At 44.8% G+C, this 20,061-nt stretch overlaps 1 pseudogene; it reads right to left on the bottom strand.

Moving 5' to 3' along the window:
- Positions 1–11,093: 11,093 nt before the first annotated feature.
- On the bottom strand, positions 11,094–12,788 carry LOC120369065 (annotated as a pseudogene).
- Between the last annotated feature and the right edge of the window lie 7,273 nt (positions 12,789–20,061).

Here is a 20,061-nt window from a genome sequence, read left to right as displayed (position 1 = left end):
ATGGGGAAATCAGACCAATAATTATTTCTCCATCTGACAATTTCTGTAATGCAGTTCTGTGTTGTCAGTACAAAATTCTACAGCTTGTTGGAAAAAAAAATTGGGAGGTGGTGTAAACTAAATTGAAAACCTTCTCAAACTGAAATTTCTTCTGACTTTCAAGGAATCCGCAATAAAACACAGTCCAAAGACAAAAACATCTAATATCTAACAAAGGAAATCAAAGGCTGTAATTGTGAAGAAAAGTTCAGTTTTCAAACATTTACAGTTTTAATTAAGTATAACCTTAAACAAAGTATCTACCAGCACTTAATTTTCAGATAAGCACTCCAGAGTAACACACCAAAGTCTGATCAAAATCATATCTACAGTACACCTAAAGTCTTGGTGAAAATGTATCATATGGGAATTTTAATTTAATGGAGACAATGCTTTGCAGACATTCTCAGAAACAAGAATTTCTAGTTAGTTTAGCCAGACACTGCCTCCTGCTATGAAGCTTCTTTTGTCAGATCTAGTTTATCACTAGGATAAATCTCTGATTGCAAGTACTGTGTGCAAATCATTAATGCTAATTTAAATTTGACTCAGATCTTTATACATGTCTCTGATTTATGCAAGAAAAGTAACCATTTCCTGCCCGCACTCTGGGTCTTGCAGGCTGCTTGTATTTACGCAAGTCGGTGCTGCTTCCCCATACCCAGCTGTTAGCAACTGAGGGCAAGAGGCTACCGGGATAGCCCTGGCATCTGTGAGCTTGTGTGTGTCCTCTGCAGGGCTAAGCATTCTTGTTGGTGTTTTGCCCCTTTAATGCATGGAAATTCAGACTCAGTCAGAAGCAAGGTTTTACTATGCACTGAGAATGTGCACATCAACCTCTGCCTAATGACCCAGTCTCAAGCCAGATATTTGTGTACTTGCTTGGAGTATTTTTGTTCAGGATTAGAGTTAATCAAAAACTTCTTTCCATCAAAAATCGCTGTCTTGTTAAAACGTAAATGTTTTGCAGAAACGAATTAGTTTTGATGAAAATTTCTTCAGGAAGGTTGCAGGCCAAGGTCGGGGAAGGATTCAGAACGGGGACTCAGACCTGACAAATGGCCTAACCACCTGCCTGTTGGCTATTCTGGGGTGGATTGCTCTCTCTCTCAATCTCTTTCGGCTTTTCAGGAAAAATTCTAGAGGTTTCATTTTCATTCCAAAGTGACACGAAAACAAATTTGAAACCTCATGAAACAGAAATGCTTTTTTCTAGCCAGCCCTATTCAGGATACAGTTAGGCCAGGAGTGGGCAAACTTTTTGGCCTGAGGGCTGCATTGGGTTTTGGAAATTGTATGGAGGGCCGGTTAGGGGAGGGGGTCGTGGCCTGGCCCCCACCTCCTATCTGCCCCCCCCAACTCCTGCCCCATCCAACCCACCCTGTTCCCTGACATCCCCCCTCCCCCGGGACCCCTGCCCCATCCACATCTCCCCTATCCCTGTCCCCTGACCGCCCCAGATCCCCGCCGCCCCATCCAACCCCTGCTCTCATTCCTGACGGCCCCCCCCAGGATCCCTGCCCCATTCAACCACCCCCCTTATCCCTGTCCCCTGACTGCCCCCAGAATCCCTGCCCCTGACTGCCCCCTGCCACCCCATCCAACCTCCCGCTTCTTCCTGACTATCTCCCCAGGACCTCTGCCCCATTCAACCCCCTGGTCCCCTCCCGACCACCCTGACCCATGTCCACACCCCCACCCCCGACCACCATCCCGAACTCCTCTGCCCTGTATCCAACCCCCCCTTACCACACTGCCTTGGTCACGGGTGGCTGGCGGCGCTACAGCCGTGCTGCCCGACTGGACCCAGCCACGCCGCCGCCGCCACCACTCAGCACAGAGCACCAGGTCAGGCCAGGCTCTGCAGCTGCGCTTCCCCAGGAGCTCACAGCCCCGCCGCCCAGAGCATTGCGCCAGCGGTGGAGCGATCGAGCTGAGGCTGCGGGGGAGAGCGGACAGCAGGGGAGGGGCTGGGAGCTAGCCTCCCGGGCCAGGAGCTCAGGGGCTGGGCAGGATGGTCCCATGGGCCGGATGTGGCCCGCAGGCCGTAGTTTTCCCACCCCTGGATTAGGCTGAGGCTCACTATTGTGAGCAAGAAACTTTGTGTAGAAGGTAAGACACATATTTAAGACACTATCCTACATCCACTGAAGTCAATAGGAGTTTTCCCATTAACTTGAATGCAAGGGATTGAGCCCTTGGGGAGCATATAGTACCAGATCTATATTTAGAAGACAGGGAACCTACTTCTGCATGAGTATATTACATGTACAGATTTCAGAGTAGCAGCCGTGTTAGTCTGTATCCGCAGACTATATCTCCTCACTATATGTTCCATTCTATGCGTCCAATGAGATGGGCTGTAGCCCACAAAAGCTTATGCTCAAATAAATTTGTTAGTATCTAAGGTGCCACAAGTACTCCTGTTCTTTTTACATGTACAGAGAGGCTGGGTTAAACTGATGACTGCATTAGCCACTCTGTTCCTATTCCCCATCCCTTATTTTACCTAGCAGGACACATTTTAATTAGTTCTAATTAGGCTTAGATGGAGTCTATTTCTATCAGTAAATGTTGATAAACATCCATTTCACTGTACACACACAAACCCACAAAAAAAAGTTTCCATTGAGGATAATTGAAATGTACAGATAGTAAGAAAGAAATGCTGCTTGAGAAATGATTAGACATTGATTTAGGGATATTTACTTTGTATACTTTGACATATGATGTTGTCAATTTGTGTTTTAACAATTCTAAAACTTAAACCTTTTGAATCTCAACATCTACTCTCATTAAAGAATTATTGTCTGAATGCCTCAGAATTTCCCATAACTTTGCAAATTTAAATGGATAAAAATAGAAAACAATATTTAAAACCCATAATTTTGCGCAACTGCGAAAATGTAAATTGATAAAAATCTAAAAAAGCTTAAAAATAAACATTGAGATTATCCACTGAAATTATCAAAAAATCAAATTCTGCCAACCCTAGTTATAACACTTCGCACTTACAGTATATAGAACTTTGCATCTTCAAAGCCCTGAGTGAGCATTAACTAACTAATTATAATTAATTAAAATGTGTGTTTATTGTATCCTTAGCTGAGATCTGCCTTCTGAGAGAGGTAGAAGATGATGATCATTCCTCATGCACTGATGTCACTTCAGGAGATCTGATACATAGAGTATGGATGGAGGTATCTCATTTATCATTAGAAATACTGATAATTGAGTACCGCATGTCCAGTGATTTGCCTAATAAGTATGGAGGTGATAGACTGCATGAGGCATCTAGAAAAACTTCTAGTGAGTGCCAAGTAGGGTTGCCAACTTTGTAATATTTAAAAACCGGACACTCCAACAGGAGTGCCAGAACCTCCCCCAGCCCCCAATACCCCCAGGTCAAAAACTGGGCATTTGGCCACTCTAGTGCCAAAGAGGAGCTATGTTGAGGTACATCTTGGTATCAGTCACATAAATGTAAGTTATTAGGAAAAATGATTGGGTTCAGGGAATCTGCTTTGTCTTGAAATGCTTCTTGTTCTACACACAGGGCACGGTAGATGGGGGGATTTTCAGAGACTTGGGGCCAGATCCTCATCTGTTGTAAATCAGCATAGCTGCACTGATATCACCATCTGAGAATCTGGCTCTAGATCTGTGGATGTGAATATGGTGTAAGAGAAGGGGTTTACACTTATTAGGCACTAGGAAACCTTTGAGAGAAGCTCTTCAGAGAAGGTAGGCTTCTTAACCAAAGTGAAATCAAACTGCTGCTGGCACAGAAAATTGATAAGGTTGGAGGGGAGTGATTAAACTAGGAACTGGCAGAAACCTGGCAGGGGCTGAGGAGCACTCAGGCTGGAGAAAGACCTCTTCTAGGGATGTGTCATACAAAAATAACATCATATCCAGCTAAGTTTTGAAATGCAATTTTTTGACACGTTAAACAACTGCTTTATGTAAAAGCTAGTTCTAGAGCACACAGGAGTAGAGCATCTTCTTGTCTCAGTCCTAAGGAACCCATGGGTTGGTTCAAGAAGTAACTATAGCTGAGTCACTTAGGTATGTCTACATTGTCAGAAAAACCTTGTGGCAGTGAGTCTTCTCACTGTGGGCCTAAAACCAGCAATATAGATGTTCCTCCTTGGGCTGGAGCCCAGGCTCTGAAACCCAGTGGGGGCAGGGAGAGGGGTGTCTCAGAGCCCAGACTCCAGCCCAAATGGGAACATCTATGCTGCTATTTTTAGCCTGGAAGCAGGAGCTCGAATCAATTGACCTGGGATCTGACACACACTGCTGTAGGGGTTTTTTGCAGTGTAGAAGTACCCTAAGTAATAGTGACCATGATATAATTAAATTCAATATCCTTGGGAGGAATTTTATCAAAAACTAGCATGGTGACACTAAACTTGGCTATGTCCTTGATACTACCTGAAGAGGCAGAGGAGACATGCTGAAGCAAGCAATCTGGCATTGCTGCAAGTCCTGAGTAGAGCCAGCTGCAGAGAGCTGTATGTCTCCTGTGTAGCTAGGATCAACTCCACCAGAGAGGTCCTTTGGGGCCATCTGCCTGTCCCAAGTCAGGGTAAAGGAGGAGGGTTGGGCGTGGGGCTAGCAACTCCACCCTGTAAAAATCAGCTTGCTACAGAAACGCCAACAATAGAGTTAACAGAGACTTTTAGCCTAGAAAAAGAAGGGTCTTCAACTCGAAGATGCATGACGCTGGGTGGTGAAAGCCGCGAGGAAGCCACTAAGCCGATCACCCTTCTTGCAGCCAGGAGGATTACCATCGGCACATGGAACGTGAGGACCATGTACGAGTCAGGAAAGACGGCGCAGGTTGCAGCAGAGATGAGGAGCAACAACCTGACCCTACTAGGCATTAGCGAGACAAGATGGATGCAAGCTGGACAGAGACGACTGTTGACAGGAGAGCTGTTGCTGTATTCAGGACATGAAGAGAGCGACGCACACCACACACAGGGAGTAGGCTTCATGTTGTCCAAGCAGGCACAGAGAGCACTGATTGGTTGGGAGGCACATGGTCCCAGGATCATCACAGCATCCTTCAGAACTAAAATGAAGAGGATTAAGATGAATGTTGTTCAGTGCTACGCTCCAACCAATGACAGTGAAGAGGAGGACAAAGACTACTTTTACAACAGACTCCAGAAAATATTAGAGTCTCTCCCAGACAAAGACATTACCATCCTTATGGGAGACTTTAATGCCAAAATTGGACCTGATAACACAGGATACGAACAAGTCATGGGGACCCATGCTCTGGGAGAGATGAGTGAGAATGGAGAGAGATTTGTGGATCTGTGTGCACTTAACAACCTGGTCATAGGAGGCAGCATCTTTCCTCACAAGCGGATCCACAAGAGTACCTGGGTATCGCCAGCAGGCATGACAGAAAACCAGATCGACCATGTCTGCATTAGCAAGAAATTCAGAAGATCCTTGCAGGACGTTAGAGTTAGAAGAGGAGCAGAGGTGGCGTCCGACCATCACTTAGTGGTGGCCAGATTGAAGCTGAAGCTGAAGAAGAACTGGATAGACGCGTCAGACAGAAGAGCGAAGTACAACGTCAACCTTCTGAAGGACCATAAGACCAAGGAAGATTTTGGATTGACGCTGAAGAATAAGTTTTCAGTACTACAGGATCGGTCTGAAGAAGAGGAAGACAGTGTACTCAACAGATGGCAGAAAGTGAGAGACACACTTAGGTCAGCATGCCAGGAAGTGCTTGGAATTAAGAAACACCAGCAGAAAGAGTGGATCACAGCAGAGTCCTTGACAAAGATAGAAGACAGAAAGAAGAAGAAGGCAGCAGTCAACAACAGCAGGACTAGAGCAGCAAAGGCCAAAGCTCAAAAAGAGTATGCTGAAGCCCACAGAGCAGTGAAGAGGAATATTAGGAAGGACAAGAGAGATTATGTGGATGGACTGGCAGCAGAAGCAGAGCAGGCAGCATACAGCGGTAACATGAAACAGCTGTACGATACTACCAAGCGACTGTCTGGAAAGTTCAGCAAGCCAGAACGTCCCGTTAAAGACAAGCAGGGAAAGTCTATAACAGGAATAGAACTACAGATGAACAGATGGGCGGAGCACTTTGAGGAACTCCTGAACAGACCAGCACCACCAAATCCACCAGACATCGACCCAGCCAACGAGGACCTCCCAATCAATTGCGATAAACCAACCAGAGACGAGATCAGAAAAGCCATCACCATGATGAAGAACAGGAAGGCGGCTGGACCTGACGATATCCCAGCAGAGGCCCTGAAAGCAGACCTGGATGCTTCAGTGGAAATGCTGTACCCCCTCTTTGAGAAAATATGGGAAGAAGAAGTGATTCCGGCTGACTGGAAAGAGGGATATCTCATCAAAATCCCCAAGAAAGGAGACCTCAGCAACTGTGCCAACTATAGAGGAATCACACTCCTGTCGGTGCCAGGGAAGGTCTTCAACCGAGTCCTCTTAGAGAGAATGAAGGATGCCGTCGATCCACAGCTACGAGATGAACAGGCAGGTTTCCGGCAGAACAGATCATGCACGGACCAGATAGCAACGCTCCGCATCATAGTCGAGCAGTCTATGGAGTGGAACTCCTCGTTGTACATCAACTTTGTTGACTATGAGAAAGCATTCGATAGCGTGGATCGAGAGACCCTCTGGAAGCTCCTTCGGCACTATGGCATCCCAGCAAAGGTGGTCAACCTGATCAAGAATTCATACGACGTTATACACTGTAGAGTGATCCATGGAGGGCAGCTCACAAACAGCTTCCAGGTGCGAACCGGAGTCAGACAAGGATGCTTGTTGTCACCACTTCTCTTTCTTCTCGTCATCGATTGGATTATGAAGACATCCACTTACAAGCGTAGGAATGGAATCCAATGGTCATTGTGGACCCAGCTTGATGACCTGGACTTTGCCGACGACCTTGCACTCCTTTCGCACAGTAAACAGCAGATGCAAGAGAAGACCAACGTAGTGGCAGCCACGTCATCACAGGTTGGCCTCAACATCCACAAGGACAAGACCAAGATCCTTAGGATCAATTCCATCAGCAACGACCCAGTCACACTGAATGGAAGCCCCCTGGAAGAAGTGCAGTCCTTCACCTACCTAGGTAGCATCATCGACCAGCAGGGTGGCACAGACGCAGACATCAAAGTAAGGATTGGTAAGGCAAGAGCAGCCTTCTTACAGCTCAAGAACATCTGGAGCTCCAGAGAGCTGTCTTTGGCAATAAAGATTCGACTGTTCAGCTCCAACGTGAAATCAGTCTTACTGTATGGAGCTGAAACCTGGAGGACAACCAAAACAACCACCAGGAAGATCCAGACCTTCATTAATAGCTGCCTCAGAAGGATTCTCCAGATCCGCTGGCCAGACACCATCAGTAACATCCACCTCTTGGAGAGGACCCATCAACTCCCAGCAGAGGACGAAATTAGAAGGAGAAGGTGGGGCTGGATAGGACATACACTACGCAAGCAGCCAACCAACATCACCAGACAGGCACTGCAGTGGAACCCCCAAGGCAAGCGGAAAAGAGGCCGCCCAAGAAATACCTGGCGACGCGACCTTCAGGTTGATAGCAAAAAAATGGGCTATACCTGGAACCAGCTAGAGCGAATGGCCCAGGATAGAAGACTATGGAGATCTGTGGTTGGCGGCCCATACCCCGGTTGGGGTGACGGGTATGAATGAATGAATGAATGTAGCTAGGATCATGCAACTTCAACCATGTGACTAACTCAGCTCCAGAGTGTGCAAAAACAAACACATGAACATGCAGAGTCCAATTCCAGGAAAAGGTTCACAAACGTTACAAAAACTAATCTGTTGGATCTCAGAATGTGTGGGAAGAGCTTGACCTAGAGACAGGGCTGCCTTTCTATTTTTCAGTATGGCGTCAAAAATAGTTTTGTTCAGCCACACTCAGCTTCCAAAATTCATTGTTCATTCCTGCTGAAATTTCTTCCCACGCAGTCTGCCTTTCTGGGTATGTCTACACTGCAATTAGACACCCAGCTGACTCAGGCTCCTGTGACCTGGTTTCCAGGGGTGTTTAATTGTGGTGGGGCTCGGGCTGCAGCATGAGCTTTGGGACCCTCCACCTAACAGGGACCTACAGCCCGGGCCCCAGCCTGAGTTCAGATGTCTACACTGCAATTAAACAGCCCCGCAGCCCAAGTCCTGTGAGCCTGAGTCAACTGGCACAGGCCACCCTTGGGTTTTTAACTGCAGTGTAGACACACTTGAAGTGTACTCAGCTCTATGTGTGTCTGTTATCTCTCAGCACTCTACTGACATTTTACTGATGATTGACATCCGTCCCCTCCAGCTATAGTCGATCAGACGTCGTAGTAAGAATGGCAATGTTTACAACATCCATTTGGTAATCAAGTGTTTTTTAAATCAACTAATAGCGCTATAAACGGGCTATTGCTTGGGTGAAAGATTGAAATCTAAGATTATTTCTGAGGTTGCATAATAGGAAACTCTCTCTGCTTGGGGATTATAAAACTTAAAGTGTCGGTTGCAATTATTTGATTTGTCCTAAGGACAGACCCCAAAATATCCGCTGTCTTCTACCCATTCTGTTCTTCATCATCAATAGCACTGTTATTGCTGTAGCTATCACCAGCTACAGTGTTGGCTGTCATGTCTCGCATTTTCCATCCTTTTGGGCATGTGTCTCAGTAATGCTAAATAGCTCTCACGTGCCTATGGAGCTCAGTAAAGGGCTTACAGCTCTCGGTGAAAACCCACAGAAAAATGTGCAGCATCAGGGTGTTTTAATTCTGTGGTCAGTAAACAATGTGATACCTATTATTACTTATTCATCACCCAGTGTTGTGCTAGGCACCATGCAGACTTTATAAGGACTGATCCTCAGCTGTGCCTGATGCAGCTCAGGGAAGAAGGAAGGCAAAGGTCGCTTTTTTGCCATTTTTGCAGCTCCACAGTCCTGGGGCAGCTGGGGACCAGGATGGCTGCTAAGACTGCTGCAAGTTGTGTCTGCTGCACCAAAAGGGGCATTCCAGCAGCCATGAATCACCAGACCACAATGGCACTCTGGCCACACCCCTTTCCATCAGCAATGCCTCCAACGCTCCCCATAGCTGAAGGGATCACTGATCTTCTGGGAACTCTTCTTACACTAGGGAGTACCAGTTTCTGGCTGCTTTGAGCCATCACAGCTTACTCATGCTTAGAAGTACCTTAATCCTCGAGTAGTTCCATTCATTTCAAAATGATTACTCAAGAAGTCAGGTAATACTCACCATGAGTAAGAGTATCTGAAGGGAGCCGTAAAGAGCAGAGCAATACGTCAATGCGTTTCTCTGTCAGAGCTCCTTCATTATCTCTGGTACTGGTAGGCAAATACCAGGGTACTCGTACATACAAGTCTCCTTAGTAGAAGGGTTTTAATGTTGTTTCATGTTCCTGTAGAAAAGTATAGGGCCACTTCTAGATGCGTGAGGTGAGGCAATTGGAAAGATGTGCCCAGACAATGCTTTATACTGTATTTATGCTGTGTGAGAGTGACTAGCATCATCATTTATGAAGAACTACTGCCATCTTGTGGCTTAATATTTTATGTGCTCCCTGAATTCATGACTACTGATAAGCAGAACATGAGGTCAGTGAAAACCTTAAGTATTTTAAAGCTGCTTTGCTCACATCACCCCAAATTGAGTCCAGGTGGATTCAAGTTGGTGTTATAGTAGATACAGTATCATTAAATGTGATAACTTCTGGTTTTAGATTAATACTTCTAAATAGATGACAAACTTTTAAGTACAGTATGTGGAGAGAAGGGAAGATTGTCTCTAGATTTCCAGTGCCTATTACACTATGTTATTGTATAGTTTTGGGGAGATTCAGGAACTATATGTCACACCATCCCTTTTCAGAAGCAAGGCAATTGGCAGGATTCTAGAGTCCTTGAAAGTGCATGAACTGACTGAATTGAATTCAGGTTTTGGCCCATCCCTAAGACCATGTGGTGGTATTTAGAGTGCTTGCTTATATTATGCTGCGTCTTGTAAAATGACAGGCTCAGTCATCAGTTTTCTGGAAATGAAATTTTTCAATTTAAAACATTTAATGAAAAAAGAAAATAGGGCCCATTTCCAACCCTGCAAAACAGAAACCTCTTGGAAGATCAATATTTTTCCTGAAAACGTTTGTGAATTTTCTACCAGCCCTAGCTTTAAGTTGCAAAGGTCAGGAGGCCAATCTCTACCTGCCCCAGGAGCAGGAGAATCTGACGTCATCTTTGCACTCACTCGCTCCCTGCTGCAGTCCAACAGTAAATGCACTTCAGCCAGGCTAGGCAGTGTGGCCCTAGAGAGACAGACTGTGGGATTTTCATTTGGGCCCATCTCTACCCATTCTAGAAATGACATTTTATCTTAAATTCAAACCTGCCTCCACATATATGCACTTTGTTGGTTTGGATAAGAGGCAACCCAAGCTGAACCAACCTGATTCTGGATTTGCAAAACCTCATGGTCTCAGCCCATCTATATAACTATTAAATATAAATATATTAATGAATGAGATGTATGGGCTTGGTTGTTTGGATTAGTATCCTCTCCTCACCTGTTCTTTCTATGGCTATACTTACTCCTGGTTATATAGGAATATAGTAATTGCCATGACAAATCAGACCCCTGATGACCACCTAATCCATTGGTTCCCAAATTTTTCGGCATCACCCCCTCTTTTTAATTTTCAAGAAACCCTCACGCCCTCTACCTCTCCTTTACCATCATCCAACCCTCATTTTAACAAATTCAATTAATAATTTCAAATTAAAAATAAACACAAGAACTTGGTATAAAATGTTTTATTTAAAATTACAAATAAGCACAAATAGTTTTTCTTGGCACAAAAGTTGAATAAAAACAAATTTAATATGAAGGATGATGCTGCATTTTCTTCACGAGTTGGGAAATCCTAGGTTTGAAAGATGAAAATGCGCAACACAAATCATTTTCAACATCTAGTCAATTCCTTTGTTACATTTTTATTATGGCTAAACTTGAAAAGCTTTTTTCACAGAGGTCCGTCGATGAAAACGGAAGAATAATACATAGCGCTTCTTTTCCAACTTTTGGGTAAAGTGGGAAATATTTTATCCAAAATTCCTCCAGGCTTAAGTTTTCGAAAATATCTTTTGCACTTGAATTGTATTTAATTTTGAGTGCTTGTTCTTACAATATTCTGGCAATGAATCGACATCAATGTTGAACAGATTATGTGCTAATTTATGAATGGGGTTGCCAGAAAAGTTGTCTGGAAAATAGCGGATGAATTTATCAGCAAGGCAGTCCAGATGAAATACAATTTTGTTCTTCGCATCCTCTTTACAAAGTTCTTGGAAACCTTCATTTTCAGCAAGTGATGAAAATGTTGGAAATGATGAAAAGTTAGGCGTCTGAGCTTGCGTTCGACGTTTCCAAAGCTTGATTTTTTTTTCTGTAAACGCTTGCTGGCATCATGGTGCACTATAATGTTTGCAGCATTGTTTCCTTGCAGCTTCAAATTGAGATTGTTCAAAGATTCAAAAATGTCCACGAGGTATGTCAGTGAAAGTTGAAACATGTGGTCCATAAACGCACGATATAACTCTTCTTTTTGCTGTTGCTTGAAGAAAATTTCCACTTTGTCTTTCAGTTTGAATAATCTCAAAAGCATGTTCCCTTTGGAAAGCCATCTTACCTCCATGTGAAACAAAAGAATTTTATGATCCGCTCCCAAAAATCCGCGCAAAGAGCTGCAAAAAGTCTTGTATTTAAAGCGCTGTTCTTCACAAAATTGACAACTTTGATGGCCAAATTCAACGAGTCACATAGGTCATCTGGAAGGGTTTTAGCAGCCAACGCTTGTCTGTGTACGATGTAGTGAGTCGTGGTTACGGCTGGATTTTTTTCTTTCACCAATGTCACAAATCCGGAGCGAGAGCCAAGCATCGCAGGTGCACCATCTGTGCATACACCAACGAGTTTTTCCCATGAAAATCCATTTTCTTCAAAAAAGTCAGAAACCGTTTTCATAACATCAGAAGCCTTTGATGTTGTCGTCAATTCCTTCGAAAAAAGCAGTTCTTCTTTCACAGTTCCATCGTTAATTAATCGAATGTAGACGAGCAACTGACAGCATTGTGCTACATCAGTGGTATCGTTGCACTGAATTGTGAAAAAAGGAGAAGCTTTCCTGCTTTCACAACTTGAAGTTTTAGATCTTTCGCTATGTCATCAATGCGCCATTTCACGGAATTGTCGGAAAGTGAAATTTCTGATATTTTTTTTCTTACTTTCGGCACCAAGCACAATATCAGCTGCTTTCAACAAGCAAGGCTTCACAAGAGTTTCTCCTATTATGTGCGTTTTCTTGGCTTTAGCGATGAGCAATGACAGTTCATAGGATGCTTCTACCACTTTGGCTGACACTTGATGAAAAGCTCCAGTAGTGTCCAGCATCTTGTGTTTTAAATTTTGAAGTTTAGCAGCAAAAAACTCTTTTGGCTTGTCTTTCAAAGTGCTGTGGTTCTTTGTCAAGTGTCACTCAAGACGACTAGGTCTCAAGGCATCATTGCTGAGAACTGTGTGGCATACTACACATTGAGGATGATCGATCCTGTTTTTTTCCATGATGGTGAAACCATACTTAATGTAGTCTTCATTGTACTTCCTTTTCTTAATCGCGGCCATAATATACTAATAAAAAAATCTATAAAAATAATTTTCCTGATTCATGAATAATAATGGACACAAATTAATTTGAGTTATTGTGAATGTTTATTTACTATTACTATTACGTAAGGATGCGTGCTGCCCTATATATACTCCACCACCAGTCCGGCAAGTAGCCGGTCTTGTGTGGTGAGTGGTGGGGGTAATCATTCCCACGATAGAACAGTCTTGAACACTCTCGCGAGCGAGTTAGGAAGTTTTAAAAAGTTCCATTGCTTTCTGCATCATTCTTCAGCCTCTCCACCAACCGAAATGGCACTCCTACATGTCGAAAAGCAAAAAAAAAAATATTCACATTTTGTGGTATGAAATTTGAAAACACTGCAGTTATATACTTTTCTTTATAGTTGTATTTTTATTGTACTTTATGTTATACCTTTATTCTTGTCTACTTATATTCATAATCAAAAACGAGAAGATAGTTTAATAATATAGGCCTGCAATTGGACAATTTTATAAATAGTTGTTATTATGTATACAGAATATGTATAATTTATTGTCTGTTGGTCTATTACAGGGGTGGGCAAACTTTTTGGCCTGAGGGCCACATCGGGGTTGCAAAACGGTATGGAGAGCTAGGTAGGGAAGGCTGTGCCTCCCCAAACAGCTTGGCCCCCGCCCCCATCTGCCCCCTCCCACTTCTCGCCCCCTGACTGCCCCCCTCAGAACACCTGACCCATCCAACCCCCCCCAATCCTTGTCCCTTGACCGCCCCTTCCCGGGACCCCCACCCCTAACTGCCCCCTGGGACTCCACTCCCTCTCCAACCCCCCCCGCTCCTTTTCTCCTGACCGCCCCCTCCCGGGACCCCACCCCCTAGCCAATCGCCCCACTCCCTGTCTCCTGACTGCCCCGACCCCTATCCACACCCCCGCCCCCTGACAGGCCCCCCCAGACTCCCATGCCTATCCAATCCCTCCTGCTCCCTGTCTCCTGACTGTCCCCCCAGAACCTCCACCCCATCCAACTGCTCCCTGCCCCCTGACTGCCCCCCGGGACCTCCTGCCCCTTATCCAACACCCCTTCCCCTGCTTCCTGCCCCCTTACCAGGCTGCTCAGAGAAGCAGGACTGGCTTATTGGAAAGCCTGGGAGGTGGGCGGGTGGAAGCCATGCTGCTCATGTGGCAGCGTGGCTGGGTGGGGGCGGACAGCAGGGGAGGGACCAGGGGTTAGCCTCCCCAGCTGGGAGCTCAAGGGCTGGGCAGCCTCGCTCCCCACTTGAAATTTCTTCCACGCCCCCAGTTTCGGAACCAGTGACCTAATCTATTACCCAATCTATCACAGTGACCAGGACCAGATGCTTCTGGGGCAGGTTCAGGAATCCCCAACCAAACCCAAATGCAATGGATTCATTGTTAACTGTGGTCTATTGAGTGGCAGTGTGGTGGGGTGATCTGCATTTTGTATTCTCAAGACTGAACTGAAGATCAGATTACACTAATGCAGCAGTTCTCAAACTGTGGGTCGGGACCCCAAAGTGGGTTAATGAGGTTGCCAGGGCTGGCTTGGACTTGCTCGGGCCTGGGGCCAAAGTTATAGGATTTCAGCCCGGGGCAGTAGGGCCCAGGTTACAGTCCCCCTGCCTGGGGCTGAAGGCTTTGGCTTTGGTCGTCCTGCCCACCCGATGCGACAGGGCTCGGGTGGGCTCAGGTTTCAGTCCCCTCCCTCCCCCCCCCGTAGTAATTTTTGTTGTCAGAAGGGGGTCGTGGTGCAATGAAGTATGAGAACCCCTGCACTAATGTATGCCAGGGAAGAGGAGGATGAGTGGGTTATTCCAAACTGTTTGCTGTAATCATCATTAAATACAGACCTGGTACTGACATTTCTTTTTCTGGGTCAGCTATAAAATATCTGGCATGCTCTTGTGATTGTTATATCCTTTCTCATTCCTAGTCATAGATTTTGAAGTTGAGCTTTAATAAACACAACAGGGGAAGAAAAGGAAACCTGACACATGCTACCAAGCAGTGTGTAGCTGACCTACTGCATTACAATGTTGCCACAGTCATATCAGATGAGCCTTGATCTCTAGGCCTGCCACTAACAAGCCATTAGTTTCGGTGATATTCTTTTTGCCTTTTCAAGTGGGAAACACTTCAAAGGCTAGATTTATGGCAGTCAGAATCTCTGAGATTTGCCAGCATATTAGTAAGAGAGTTCAGTTCTGCCTCGCATGCCTGACTTGTAATTAAATCAGTGGGGGTTGTTGTATGTGTTGATCTGGGCACAGAAGATCACAAAGCACTTTCCACACATTAATTGTCTACTTTATGTAAGGGGTGTGGTCAGTATTAGTTGTCCATATCTTACAAATGAAGAAAGGCCTGGTGATGGCTGTGCTTACACCGAGTCAAGCGGAAATCTAAAAAAGGAAACTTGAAAGCCTTGTCTGCTTAGTTCCCTATTCTACTCATTTGACATCACTCTCTTGGAGAGAGACACAATTGTCTGTGTGTGTGTGTATATATGTACATACGTATACACTCATGAGAAATAAACAGAATCGTGAGCCCATTCTGTGACCCCGTTTTGAGCCAAATTGTTCTTTTCTGTGGTCACTTAAATTTCTCTTTCACATTTTTTCTGTTGCTTGGAACAGGCAAGTGTCAAAATTTATCAAAAAGCAGCATTGAAAGAGCCCCAAAGTAGGACGTTACTTAAATGGACACTAAATGACATTGTAAGTAATTGCAGTGCTTGTGAGAAATCCTGGATTGAACAGCACTTGAAAATGAAGCCATCTATTCAGAACACCGGTACAGCATTACAAAGTGCCCTAGTCCATTGCCAACCCCACAGCCTGTCATTCACAGAACTGAACTGGAGCAGCCTGAAGCAAAAACCTCCTTTTCCTCTTCCAAGATCTACATCTCCACTGAGCTTTCTCTGAAAAATCTCTCTCAGGCATGGTTTTACTCTGAGAACTCCACCAGAGCTAGCAAGTGTAATTGACTGCTGGAATCTTTATCCCCATGTCATCTAGCCCTGCTCAGAGGAGATCTAGCCAACGTGGTGGTTAAAATGCCAGCAGCCGGTCTCCACTAGAGCTCCCATGTATTTGAGCACCAGTGCAGCCATCCTGGTTCTAGGGAGAGCTTTTCAGGGAAAGCCCAGCAGAGACAAGCAAGGCCAGCAAGTGCTGTTTCCTGAAATGCTAGTTCAGTCAGGAATGGAACTGGCTGGCAGGCTTATAATTTGGCAGTTGGGCAAAATCCTTCAGTTTAGAGAATTAACAGCAATAGTGGGGCTCAGTTGTTGGTCTACCCATCCACAAAAGTGTTTGTTTTTCCAAGAAATGAAGGCCCGGTTCTGTTATTAGCTGCCTATGTATGGCTCTCACTGAAGCCAGGGGGAGTCAGGCATGTGCAGCCAGTGCAGAATTTTTAAAGCTTTGTAAAATGGCTTCTGAACAACTTCTGTCTCTCGCCATTCTCAGGCTGGACACACAGATTATTTCAGTCAAAACTACTCAAGATTGCAGTCTGCCTGGGACTTAACTAAGAACTACAAAAGGATCTCTCAAAACTAGGAGACTGGGCAACAAAATGGCAGATGAAATTCAATGTTGATAAATGCAAAGTAATGCACATCGGCTTGCTGTGTGAAAGGGGACACAAATACAAAAAGTTTGAAAAACCACTGCTTTATGGTTTATTTTAATTTCAGCTATTTCCAGATAACTTAGCCATATAAATAAAAAATAAATTGGAAAAAGGGCAAAGGCATTAAGTATTTGGCATGAAATGTGCAGGGGCCTTTCTTCAATTCAGTGAGCCAGGCTTCTCAGAGTCTTCATAATCAATGTGATGCTCCAAGAACCTCCATTTCTATTGTTAGATGTTCCAGAAAGTTGTCAGTTATTTCTCTTAATTTCTTTACCTTTTGAAACAGATACATGATAAATTTGCATCACTAACTGTAAGTAACAACAAATCTCACATCTTTCTGCCATAGAAATGGGGAGGTATCCTTGAGTAGGAAATAGGATACACTGCACCATCCTGAGATCTTGAATCTAATTTCTGTGTAGAGGTGAAGTTTGCTGCCAAGAAGTCTTGATAAAGCACCCTCTTCCTGGACAATTTCCTCCCTTACAGGAATTCATTAGCAAGACATGCAAACCTTTGATACAACCTGTTACAGTAGGTCTCTCTGCTGCATTCCTGCTCTATATGTATCATAGAAGACAAGTTAACATGATTTAAAGATTGTAATTTGCCAAGTTTTCCCTGAGCCAGGTTCTAATCGTATGGGTTCCCCAGTGCACTGAAGTAAAAGACCAAGGTAATAGGATCCTTATTTTCATCCAGTTGTCTGTGGTTTCACCATGTATACATCACAGCTCATTTTTCACAGTTTTGTCTCATCAATTATCTTTTTTTATTTTTTGGTCCTCTTGGTAATGTCTTGCTGCAAGCAGCTCTCTGGGCTGATAGAAATCGACATGCAGCAGAAGAATCAGCAGATTATATTTAATCTGCCAGAATAACCTTCAAAGTGTTGTGTGTTCACGACCATTCATCAAACCATCTTGAAGGTCCAGTCACTTTGATTAGTCTGTGCTAGGTTAAATCACAGCAAGCACCCTAATTACCTATTCTGTGGAAACCAAACAAGAGCAGCTGATGTTATCAGTTGTTTTATTTTTTTCCCTGGCAATGCTGTGTCATGATCAATTCTCTGTGTGAAGTATCTCGGTTTAACCAGCTTTGGTGAGAATCCTCTGGAATTCCTGTTGAGACCTTGCATTGAGAACAAACAACCCTGACTTGCATGCAGTGGTTAATCTATGCCATATGTTTTTCCATACATGAGAGAGGGGTAGCGTGATCCAGTGCATTAGAGCAGGAGAGCGGCCGTCAGCACTCAGGGTTTTAAAGCTGTCTGCCACTGACTTGCTGTGTCATCCTTCATACCTCAGTTTACTCATTGGTAAAATAGGTCTAGTAGTACTTACTTTTCTAACAGGTGTGTTTTAAGAACTAGTGAATATGATGTTTCATTATCCACAAAGCAAAAGGCATTAGTGTAGTTATGATCTAACCCACATGTCAGTGTGTGTTATGTGTCCCCAGTTCACAGAAGCATGGTCTACATTAAGAAATTGGGTCAGTTTAACTGTGCTGGTCAGAGGTGTGAAAAATCAACCCTCCTAAGTGGCATTGTTAAACTGCCCTAAGTCCCCGTGTAGACAGCTCGAGATCAATGGTACCATGGACCTAGCTACCACCTCTCGGGGAGTGGGATTACCTACACCAATGGGAGAACCCGTCGGTGTAAGTAGTGTCTGCACTGAAGCAGGCGCAGCTGTGCCGCTGTGGCATTTTAAGCGTAAACAAGCACAGAGATTGTAAGATGGTTACATACCCCACCTCCTGTCCTACCCTACTGTCTCTCTCTTTCAACCTGTGTAGACTCATGCTTTTAGAACTAGAGATCACTGGTGCCAGTCAGTGTAGCGGCCATCGTATCAGTGAGCACTGTACCGTAAAATCATACCACTGTTTGTGAGTCAGTTAGTTATCAGAGACCTAACGTAACTCTCTCAGAACAGAGCTCAGGATCACTGGTCTGTCAAAGCACTGAACACAGCTATTGATTCTTATGCAGCAGCCAGAGATTATTTATTAAAATGGCAAGTCAAGCAGGTGTTCTGGAAAGCTATCTTTGCTTCGACACAGGCTTCCATTTTATTTCTTTAATATAATGAAGATCTGAACAACAGTGGGACTGGAAGTTGCCACAAATTCCATGTGGAAGTTCTGCGTGTTCCAACAATCCATTGCCTTGTTTTATTTTCTAAGCCTATGTGGTTTTACGTTATGTTTTTGTGCACCAATGCATTTTAAAGGCTGAAAAAGGTCAATGATCACTTGATCAAATTTCAGCTGACGAGCCAACAGAAGTCCTGGCCTTGAAAAGAGCTGAGCTGAAAAGTGTGTAGTTCCAAGCTGTTACACAATTAAATGATGCACTTGAATACAGTATTTCAGAGTACTGACTCCATTTTCTCTACCTTGTATGCAAGTAACCCTACCTTCAGTCTACACCCTAAGATAAAGTGACACACCTACAGGGCTTGGGCCAGATTCTGACTCCCTGGCATTGGTGTAAATCCAGAGTAACTTCTCTGACATCCTGAGACTGAAAGCAGATCTCTTTGGTTCCTTTATTGTCAGGTACTCCTTACTCCATAAGACACCTCATCCCTGTCCCCAACCATCTATTACAGGGGTGGGCAAACTTTTTGGGTATGGAAATTGTATGGCGGGCCATGAATGCTCATGAAACTGGGGGTGTGCGCTCTGAGGTGGGGCTGGGGATGAGGGGTTTGGAGGGCAGGAGAGGGACCAGGGCTGGGGCAGAGGGTTGGGGCCTGGGAGGGAGACAGGGGTGCAGGTTCTGGGCAGTGCTTATCTCAAGCAGCTCCCGGAAGCAGCGGCATGTCCCCTCTCTGGCTCCTACACAGAGGCATGGCCAGGTAGTTCTGCATGTTGTCCCGTCTGCAAGGGCTGTGCTTGGGGCAGGAGTAGCATGCAGAGCCCCTTGGCTGCCCCTTCATGTAGGAGCAGGAGGGGGGACATGCCGCTGCTTCTGGGAGCAATGCAGAGCGGGGCCAACCCCTGACCCTGCTTCCTGGCTGGAGTGGGGCAAGCCCCAGTCCCTGCTCCCCGGCAGGAGCTCGAGGGCCAGATTAAAACCTCTGAAGGGCCAGATGCAGCCCGCGGGCTGTAGTTTGCCCACCCCTGATCTATTAGAATAGAAATAAATATAAGAGTTGTGAAAGGTGCTGGCCTGACAGCGCTGGAGACTAAGGCCGTATTTATCCACAGAACAGGTACTGCATGAGCAGTGGGAATCCAAGCTTCCTCCACACCCACATAGTCGTGTTCTGAAGGGACCTTTTATTATTCATTTTATTTACATTTTCAGACTAAATAAGCCAATAGACAACGCGAAATAATAGTTTGTTACATGGTACCAGCTGACTTGCACTTACATAATAATGTGCCTGATCTATGTATAGCACTATAATGATCGGCCCAGTTCTTCTCCCATTGCAATGGCAAAATACCCATTGATTAGTGACAGCAGGATCAGGTCCAATGTGTTCGACGTACTAGATGTCTATTCCCTCAGATGGATGTAGCACACAGGGTTACAGAACAAGGGACAAAGGAGTCAGAAGGCAGGAAAAGATTATTTACTAATATTTATAGTACAGTAGTGC

The sequence above is a fragment of the Mauremys reevesii genome, linkage group 7, assembly GCF_016161935.1.
Source record: "Mauremys reevesii isolate NIE-2019 linkage group 7, ASM1616193v1, whole genome shotgun sequence".
Classification (NCBI taxonomy): domain Eukaryota; kingdom Metazoa; phylum Chordata; order Testudines; family Geoemydidae; genus Mauremys; species Mauremys reevesii.
This window is presented reverse-complemented; position numbering and strand designations above follow the sequence as displayed.